This window comes from Procambarus clarkii, chromosome 1 (genome assembly GCF_040958095.1).
Source record: "Procambarus clarkii isolate CNS0578487 chromosome 1, FALCON_Pclarkii_2.0, whole genome shotgun sequence".
In the NCBI taxonomy this organism is placed as follows: Eukaryota; Metazoa; Arthropoda; class Malacostraca; order Decapoda; family Cambaridae; genus Procambarus; species Procambarus clarkii.
In genome coordinates this window covers 56,497,420-56,507,572 of record NC_091150.1, presented here as the reverse complement: position 1 = coordinate 56,507,572, position 10,153 = coordinate 56,497,420, and positions in this window count along the sequence as shown.

Sequence of the window (10,153 nt, the reverse complement as noted above, 5' to 3'; positions counted from 1 at the left end):
GGGTCAAATGGTTGACTGACAAATGAGAGCAGTGTTCTCATGGTAAGGGTTGAGTTATCAGTTTGCACTGACTTGACATTCATCTCGTCAGTGTTGGTGTTCCATTCCATGCCTAGAACCTTTAATTTACTGGGTACCTGATAATCGGGAAATTCTTTCTCAATTAACTGGTTAAGCAGTTTATTATTTGAGGCCCATGACTGTAGAGGCATATTAGCTCCTAACAGTTCACGGTTAGCCTCATGGTAGATTTCTACCAGATCAGCTTGATCATTAGTTGTCCCCTGGAAATTGTCAACATATAAGTTGTCGCTAATGGTTGCCTTATAAGGGCTGTCTGATTTCCTCAAATGCGTGTCTAATGTTGCTTGCAAAAGAAACGGTGAGGATGTAGCACCAAATAATACAGAGGCGAACCGATAGGTGATTATTTCACTGTTAGGATCCAGTGGATCCTTGTACCAGAGGAATTTTGTGTAGTCACGATCTTCCTCCTGCAATCCTACTCGGAGAAAGGCTTTGCTGATGTCAGCAGTGTAGGCAAAAATCCCTGTGCGAAATCGTAACAATACGTCATGTAGCCTTTGTGTTAGGCTAGGTCCCGTTTGGAGACATTCATTTAGAGACACACTATTAGGCTTTACTTTAGCACTGCAATTAAAGACAATACGAATAGGTGTTGTCAGTGAGTCTTTCACCACAGCATGGTGAGGTAAATAATGACCTGTTTTTCGGTCATCGTGTTCAACAACTTCAATGAACTTATTGTCAAGTTGTTGTTGGATAAGTTGGTGATACATGGTTAGTTTGTCTGGCTGCTTCTGCAGTCGTGTTAATTGAGACCGCAATTGTGAGGCTGCCATAAAATAATTCACTGGAAGTTGGGGATGATCTAACTTCCATGGAAGTCTTACCCAGTATTGTTTATTTGAGTAGACAACTGTATCCAGATATTGCTGGTAAGTCCATGTATCATCAGGACTTGGTTGCTCAGGGATGATGCCTAACGTATCTAAATCCCACAAACGATGTATTGGTGGGTCAGACTCAATGTCCTCGGCTATTTCCCTGAAGCGTAGGGGTGACTGCTCTAAGCCTAGTCACGCCACAATTACATTATTGGTTTGTTGGTTTGTGGGCGCTGGACCTTGTCTGAAAAGCACGGGTCCTGTGAGCAATTTGCCACCTGCGGACGACAACAAATTCATACCATGTTGCCTAGTGCATCCAGTGATAAACTTGTAGTAATGATCCGCGCCTATTAATATTCCAATATTTGTGAGACAATCGGAATTTATTTTATGATCCGCTAGCCTCATGCGGTTTCGCTTAAGGTGTCTCGCTGTGCGAGCTAATCCTGTGACCTGCAGGTCCGTAGGAATCTTATCCACTACCACCGCATGGATTGGGCTAGCAGAGGATCCTAGTCTAACTAGTAATTTAACTACCTTGTAATCACGTGGTCCACTATTTGATAGGAAACCAGAAATGTTTAACTTCACACTTTTGGTAGGTTTTAAATTTAAATCATCTACCAACTGTTGTGTGATGAAGGTTTTTTGGGAACCTTGGTCAAAGAGACCTCTACTGTTAATTCTAGATCTTCGGTTTATTAATTTAAGCTGAGCGGTAGGCAAGGTAGTACTGTTGCCTAACTCAGTAGCGAGTACATTCACTTCGTGATGTACTTTACAATATTGCACTGCAGTAGAATTAGTAAAATTCTCTCCAGTGGTTATAGTTGGTGTAGGAGATTTCCTACATAAGGCGTAATGGTGTACACCTTGGTTACAACGGTTGCAAGTACGTAGTGGTACTGCACATTTCTTGGGATCATGAGAACCCATATATTTAGTGCATTTGTGCAATTCCTGTAACCTTTTAACTCTAGCATTATACGTAGGATAAGGTGAGCATTGGGAAGTGGTGTGTTCCTGATTGCAGAACAGACACTTTCTTTGATTAATAGACTTAGTCTCTTTAGTAGACAAGTCATGAGTTATCTCTGAAGGAGATACTGAGTAGGTACCTACATTTCCACTTCTTTTCCTGGTGGATGGAGTAGGTTTGGATTTATATTTATTAGACTTACTTGGAGTCTGTTTAGGTTTGACTGAAATATCAGTATTAATTGGTTTGGACTCGGGTTTAATTTTGTCATGAGTCTTTAACCTATTAACTGTGATCCTCAACCCCTCGAAAATCTGATCGAGAGTAAGAAACTCAGTATTATAATGTGAGCAGAGCTCTGTCAAGACGTTTCGAGGTAATTTCCTCTGTAACAATAGCTTGATAGACCATTCAGAACTAGATATATTAACCTTGGTACCTAAGGCCTTCACTAGAGACTCTACTTCTAGTCTGAAGCTTTGAAGTGACTCTGGTCTACTGTTTGGTGCATTCAGATCTAGTAATTGATAATAAAGGGTGGCTATACTTAACTCTTTGTTGCAATAGTTTAACTTCAGGAGTTTTATAGCTTCCTCATAATTACTCTCATTAAGATTAAGGTTATGTATGACCTTTTTAGCCTCTCCTTTGAGAAGACTGAGTAGGTATGAAAATTTAGAAACTTTGTCTAGAGACTGTTTCTTATGGATGTGAACTTCAAAAGAAGTCCAAAAATTGTCCCAATTTTCTGTATCTAATCCCGAAAAGGTGGGCAAGTCTAGAGTAGGTAAACGAACCTCAGGTAAGTGATTATTGAAGTGAGACCCAGTGTTGCTGGCATTGGATCCGGACTGTTTGGCTAATTTAGATAGCCTGAAAATTTTATCATGAGTCTCCTCTTCATATTGGGAGATGTCGGTTACTATTTGACTTACTTCATCAGGATCAATTTCTACAATATTTAGCAGAGCAAAATAAGATTGACCTGCAGTTCTGACTTGATCAAATTTCAGATCAGCCAATCTAACTGTTGACTCTAAGTGATAAGAGTCAATGGGATTATCTTTAGTTAAGTCATCAGCCTTATTAATCAATCTGGTCAAGTGACCTTTAAGGCCAATGTAGGTTCTCCTCAATTGTTCAGGAGTAGCCATGTTGGGCTTAGGTTCAAACTTCACAGTGTTAGGGTATGTATTACTAATGAAGCTTGGATACTTGTTCATTAGTGAACAGGTAACATTAATTGTAGCCTAAATTAAGGTGACTACTTTATATTTTACCTCACTTGAGGTTGAATGTACCTACCTACCTAACAACAAATAGCTATATATTTTGTGTACTGTCTGAACTCCACCATTAGTTCTCGTCCGGTTAGCTCATCCTTATCACCATCAGAGTTAATGGAGATAATCCAGCAATACACAAAATAGATACACAAAATAATGTATACAAGAGAAATATTATGGAGATACTCCAAACAGAGTTATCTCAAAAATTTATCCCACCCTATAGAGGGTCAGCACAAATAATGTAATATATATACAACACTGACTAGTTTTAGATCTAGTCGTAATAATTCCTAACTAAGAACTATAAAATTATTTAGTCTGGGCTTGTACCAAATTCAGCACAATCTCAGCCTAAATTCTACCTAATAACATGGGTAAAGATTATTGTGGTGCAATAAGGTAAATATAGTTGTGCTGTATTTTTGGGTTTTTTGTTTTATAAGAGTACTCTTGCACACACAGGTGAACAATTATGTACAGTTAAGTTTGGCTTGCTAGCCACAGCCTTTTGTGATGGTTGATGGTGTTAATTAACTTGTCAACCACATGCAACCTAGATTCCCCTGACAAATGTACACCGTCTCTGTTCAGGTTCTGTCTGTAAGGTCTGGCTGTAAATTGGATATATGTGGCATCCAATCTCACTCGTTTTTTCAGCCTGAAATTTATGTACTTAGCAGCTCTCAGGTAGTATTCCGGAGTTACTCCCCAACGATTATCTTGGCTTGGTTGGCGAGGTTCCACTAATGTGAATACTACTGATTCACTGATGAGCTTGAAAGAAGAAATTATGTTTTTGAGGTGTTTGATCACCTCGGCTGGATGACGAGTGGGGTGGATGTCATTACCACCTAAGTATATGATGGTTAGGTGGTGAGGCCACTCTAACGCAGGTGTTAGGGTGGTGTTATTGTAAAAGTTATGAGCTGTTGCTCCTGGTGACCTAAAGATTCTCACCTCGGTGTGAGGTATAGGTCTAATTGTTGTGGGTAATTGGCTATGACCCACTAAAGCCACTTTATACATGAGGTAAAAGTAGCAATATGTTAGTGTGATCTAGGCTAACTAATGTGTTACAATGTTAGTTGACACAATTAATTAAATAGTTAGTCTAGCTTCTATCACACAAGGATTAGTTATTAATGGTTAATAATTTGATTATAGATTTAATGCTTATCCGGTTCGAAGGACCATAATGTGGGATATTTGGGCTTGATTCTGATTAATTAATAATTAAAATAGTAAATTAAATTACGAAGGACCACCCGCTTTTAAAGTAAAGAGGGAAACTGAGAATTTCAGATCATTAAATATATTTCTAGAGAAAAACCAGTGACTATGGATATGACTAGAAAGTATGATCATAAGAATAATTAATGGGCTGTATTATTAAAGAAACAAACCTCAAACACCTACATTGGGGGGTTATTACTGGAGGTCAGTACGTCCAGGAATCAGTGTGGTTCGTTCACTAATTCAATTAATAATAATCTAATCCTATAAATAATGCTGAGTATAATATTATTCATATAAAGAAGAACATGAATATGAGCATAGTAATGAGTTACAGTAAATCACACATTAATATTAAACATTCTGAATGTATCAAATTGCAAGAATATGGATAAAAAAGAAATAAGCCTTAGCTTGTAGTAGGTTCCTTTAGATAACCCTGGAAGTCCTCTTAATCTCCAAGTCTGGTACACTGACGAATGGCACGGTTAACATGGAGAAGACAGCATGAGGAATTCGTCTCTCGAGCTGCAAGATAAATAACTACCAGTAGCAATTGATTTAACTACTCAATTCATATTCAAGATTATTGATATCTACAGATGGAATTCTAATCACCTGTTATTAGGTGTTATCTCGCCGCATGACGAACAATCACCCCGCTATTATTAAACCTGTAAATGATGCATCAAATAAAGGGTACTTAGCTGTGGGCACTGTATAAGTATTAAGATTGCCGTAATTTCGCATCCCAGGCTCCGGTGAACCTATCCTGGATTGATGCGTTTCAAGCTGGCTGATCACGTGTCGTCAGGAACCAAGTCTAGGGGTCCCTCATTTAACACCAGCACTAGTTGAAGATATTATCTGCAAGGTCGTTCACGCCTCACAGTGGCGGCTTTCATCTGCGGGTGAATAACACCTGCCCGATTTGCTGGGCAATGGCGTCGTTTATGAGTACGGTAAGTACAGTTCTGCCTCCTTCCGGCTCTGCACGTGTCCGCGTACCGACTGTGGGGGATGGCGTCCCTCCAACCCACGCCGAGTCGACGTTCATAACACAAATTATTGTCTTGAACATTAATATTTCTCGCATTCACGCTTGAAACTCTAAAGACTGGACGGGTTTATTATTTAGAGGAACGAAATATTATTATTTAACTATTTACGAATAGTAAATATATAAGGGAGAGGAATTAATGTCTCCCCATGGCATTCATTGATGACGTTAACTCTATCGCGAGGTAGACGCTATGATTCTAACGCTCTATTCGGCTTTTAGTTAGAGAACAATTCGTCTGCAATCAGCAATCAGTTGTCATACAGAATGCTTTAATTATGGAGAATCGTATTTAATTCTCACACAAATTGAATATAATGTGTTTTACTGTAAAGAAATCTGACGCAATACTGGCGTCAGGTGACGTGAGAATTCTAGCCTAATGCACAGATGAATTATTAGTACAGGAGAATTCTACGAGTTGTTAATTTCACTTACTACAATATTAAGTATGGTTAGTAATAAGTAATGAGAATACAACAATGCTGTATTCGATGTTGGAAATATCCAACATATATATATATATATATATATATATATATATATATATATATATATATATATATATATATATATATATATATATATTAGTATATTTTGGTAGCAGTCTTTCCTGTAAACATATATTATTAAATATGACCGAAAAAGTAAGATTAATAATTCTAACACGAATTTTCTCGATCTTTCTTATGTTTCTTTTCACTGTTGATGGTAATTGAAAAATCAATTCTCCAAAATTCATTTTTATTTCTAGTCTGACGCGACACTTGAACGCGTTTCGTAATAACTAATTACATTTTCAAAGACTTTTAGTTTTCACACACACAACTATAACCTGCAAACACTAAACAGAGTTCTTACTTATGCTATGATTTAAACAGCTTTAATTTTTCATTTTATACCTGCATTTTGGGTGAGGTGATATGTTACAAAAGTTTTGGATGAGGTGAACAAAACTTTCAACACAGGATAGAACACGAAACAATGGGTATTGAAGGTAAGAATGGAAGTAATTGCAGAGGGCCTATTGGCCCATATTTCTTGATGCTTCTACATTGGAGCGGAGTCATGAAGTGGGTAGAATATAGTTGTGCATTAATTGGCTGTTGATTGCTGGTGTTGACTTCTTGATGTGTAGTGCCTCGCAGATGTCAAGCCGTCTGCTATCGCTGTATCTATCGATGATGTCTGTGTTATTTGCTAAGATTTCTCTGGTGATGGTTTGGTTGTGAGAAGAGATTATATGTTCCTTAATGGAGCCCTATTGCTTATGCATCGTTAATCGCCTGGAAAGAGATGTTGTTGTCTTGCCTATATACTGAGTTTTTTGAGGCTTACAGTCCCCAAGAGGGCATTTGAAGGCATAGACGACGTTGGTCTCTTTTAAAGCGTTCTGCTTTGTCTCTGGAGAGTTTCTCATGAGTAGGCTGGCAGTTTTTTTGGTTTTATAGTAAATCGTCAGTTATATCTTTTGATTTTTGTCTGTAGGGATAACGTTTCTACCTGTCTGGGCAGTCACTGTTGGCATTGAGGCACATTCCTATGTTTGTTTGCTTAGTGTAGACTGCAGTGTGGAAACCTCCGCTCCTTTCCATGACTGTTACATCTAGAAAGGGCAGCTACCCATCCTTCTCCATCTCGTAAGTGAAACGCAACACAGAATTCCGCTCAAATGCCTCCTTCAGCTCCTGCAGATGTCTGACATCAGGTACCTGCATAAAAATGATGTCGTCAACATATCTGCAGTATTTGGCGGGTTTCAAGTCCATGTCAACTAACTGTTTTAGAGGAACGTCTTTCATAGAACTTTACAGGAACTTCTGTGAGCATTCACAGACGTGAGCATTCTCTGGCCCACAGCTCCGAGGTACAGCAAAACTAACAGAAGCCTAACAGTAGTGCAAACGGTAAGTGGTCAGATTTACACCGTGAACTACTGTGTTACACTGGACGTCCTTGGGCACTGTACTGCAGAGAAGCACTGTAGTTCAAGGTGTACGACTGCCCACTTATCGATAACACCTCTGCTAGGAGGAGCTTTGTTTTGCTGTACCTTGGCGCTGTAGGCCAAAGCATAGTCCGCTTGTCCAGGAGAAGGAGACGACAGGAGGAGGAGAAGGATGATGAGGGAGAAGGAGGAGGAGCATAAAGTTGGTTTCAGGTTCGAATTGTCATGAGTTTTGAACAAATCTTGTTCAACAATAAACCACTCTTGAACAGCCCCAGCTGGGACCACTGGCTGTCCTGACGACGGCAGGACACCAGAGGATGCGAACAAGCAGGATGTTGCAGCTCCACGCCATCATAACCGATATTCAATCAGGAAAGCAATATCGGGATCTGAATGGGGCCAGATGTTTAGCAATGAAAGCGAGGGCAGTGAGGTGGGTGGAGAAGGTCAGTCAGTAAGAGGACTGGATGGGGTGCACTTCAAAAGAGATGGGAGAGGGGGTGTTGCAACGATAGGGGAGGGGGTGTTGCAACGATGGGGAAGGGTGTTGCAATGGTGGCTGTTTTTGGAAATTGTGTGAAATTGCAGGTGACTGGAAAAACCTGCAAAGTATCATTGTAAGTACACTTTTCATTTGCCCAGTTTTAAAATCTCTTTATTGCCTGTAGGTCAATACTTAATAGGAATTCTTTTAGCTTGTTTACTAAATAAATTTGAAGAGTTGTGAAGCATTACTCTTTCATTACGCTGTGACTTCTGTGTCTGGAATTAGAAGTTAAATATGACAATAATTACTAATTCCCTTCTTTTTGTAGTAGGCTTTTATACTGAGCCAAAATACCTCCTCCATTGTTTTAAATTCATGTCCCAAAAATTATACAAGTTACTGAATTCTCACGGTGAATAGCGGGGTACAAGGGAGACTAGTACGTCTTAAGAGTGACTACTCACCATTTGTCTAGCGTGAGAGTACTGTCTAGTTGAAACCACTGTCCAAGGTGAGAATATTGTCCAGTTGACACGTATGTTTAGGGTGAGAGTAGTGTCCACTTGACACCTGTGTCCAGGGTGAGTATAGTGTCCAGTTGACACCTGTGTCCAGGGTGAGTGTAGTGTCCAGTTGACACCTGTGTCCAGGGTGAGTGTAGTGTCCAGTTGACACGTATGTTTAGGGTGAGAGTAGTGTCCACTTGACACCTGTGTCCAGGGTGAGAGTAGTGTCCACTTGACACCTGTGTCCAGGGTGAGAGTAGTGTCCACTTGACACCTGTGTCCAGGGTGAGTGTAGTGTCCAGTTGACACCTGTGTCAAGGGTGAGAGTAGTGTCCAGTTGACACCTGTGTCAAGGGTGAGAGTAGTGTCCAGTTGACACCTGTGTCCAGGGTGAGTGTAGTGTCCAGTTGACACCTGTGTCAAGGGTGAGAGTAGTGTCCAGTTGACACCTGTGTCAAGGGTGAGAGTAGTGTCCAGTTGACACCTGTGTCCAGGGTGAGTGTAGTGTCCAGTTGACACCTGTGTCCAGGGTGATTGTAGTGTCCAGTTGACACCTGTGTCAAGGGTGAGAGTAGTGTCCAGTTGACACCTGTGTAAAGGGTGAGAGTAGTGTCCAGTTGACACCTGTGTCAAGGGTGAGAGTAGTGTCCAGTTGACACCTGTGTCCAGGGTGAGTGTAGTGTCCAGTTGACACCTGTGTCAAGGGTGAGAGTAGTGTCCAGTTGACACCTGTGTCAAGGGTGAGTGTAGTGTCCAGTTGACACCTGTGTCCAGGGTGAGTGTAGTGTCCAGTTGACACCTGTGTCCAGGGTGAGTGTAGTGTCCAGTTGACACCTGTGTCAAGGGTGAGTGTAGTGTCCAGTTGACACCTGTGTCAAGGGTGAGAGTAGTGTCCAGTTGACACCTGTGTCCAGGGTGAGTGTAGTGTCCAGTTGACACCTGTGTCCAGGGTGATTGTAGTGTCCAGTTGACACCTGTGTCAAGGGTGAGAGTAGTGTCCAGTTGACACCTGTGTAAAGGGTGAGAGTAGTGTCCAGTTGACACCTGTGTCAAGGGTGAGAGTAGTGTCCAGTTGACACCTGTGTCCAGGGTGAGTGTAGTGTCCAGTTGACACCTGTGTCAAGGGTGAGAGTAGTGTCCAGTTGACACCTGTGTCAAGGGTGAGTGTAGTGTCCAGTTGACACCTGTGTCCAGGGTCAGTGTAGTGTCCAGTTGACACCTGTGTCCAGGGTGAGTGTAGTGTCCAGTTGACACCTGTGTCAAGGGTGAGTGTAGTGTCCAGTTGACACCTGTGTCAAGGGTGAGAGTAGTGTCCAGTTGACACCTGTGTCCAGGGTGAGTGTAGCAGAACGGTCAACACAGACTTTTGTGATCTGTACAAATTCGTCTTCGTCTCAGCTTTTATTATGCCTTGAGCAATACAAACTGATAGACAGATACAATTGGCTGCAAAAAATGAATTAATGAATATATGTAAAATGAAAATAATAATTATTGTATTCATAACAGAAGTGAAAGCAAGTAGGATGCGTGAAGCAATGTTGAAACTTACGCTGTTTTGTTCTCGTGGAATGTAAGTCATTGATCTCTATATTTGTTTACTATTTCATGTTTTCGATTTTATTTGTTTGCAGAGGAGGCTGAGGAAGAGGAGGAGGAAGAGGAGCAGTCATCTCCTGATATCCTGAAGCTACAGATGCTGCAGGTGAGACCACCACGTACTCACCTAATTGTGCT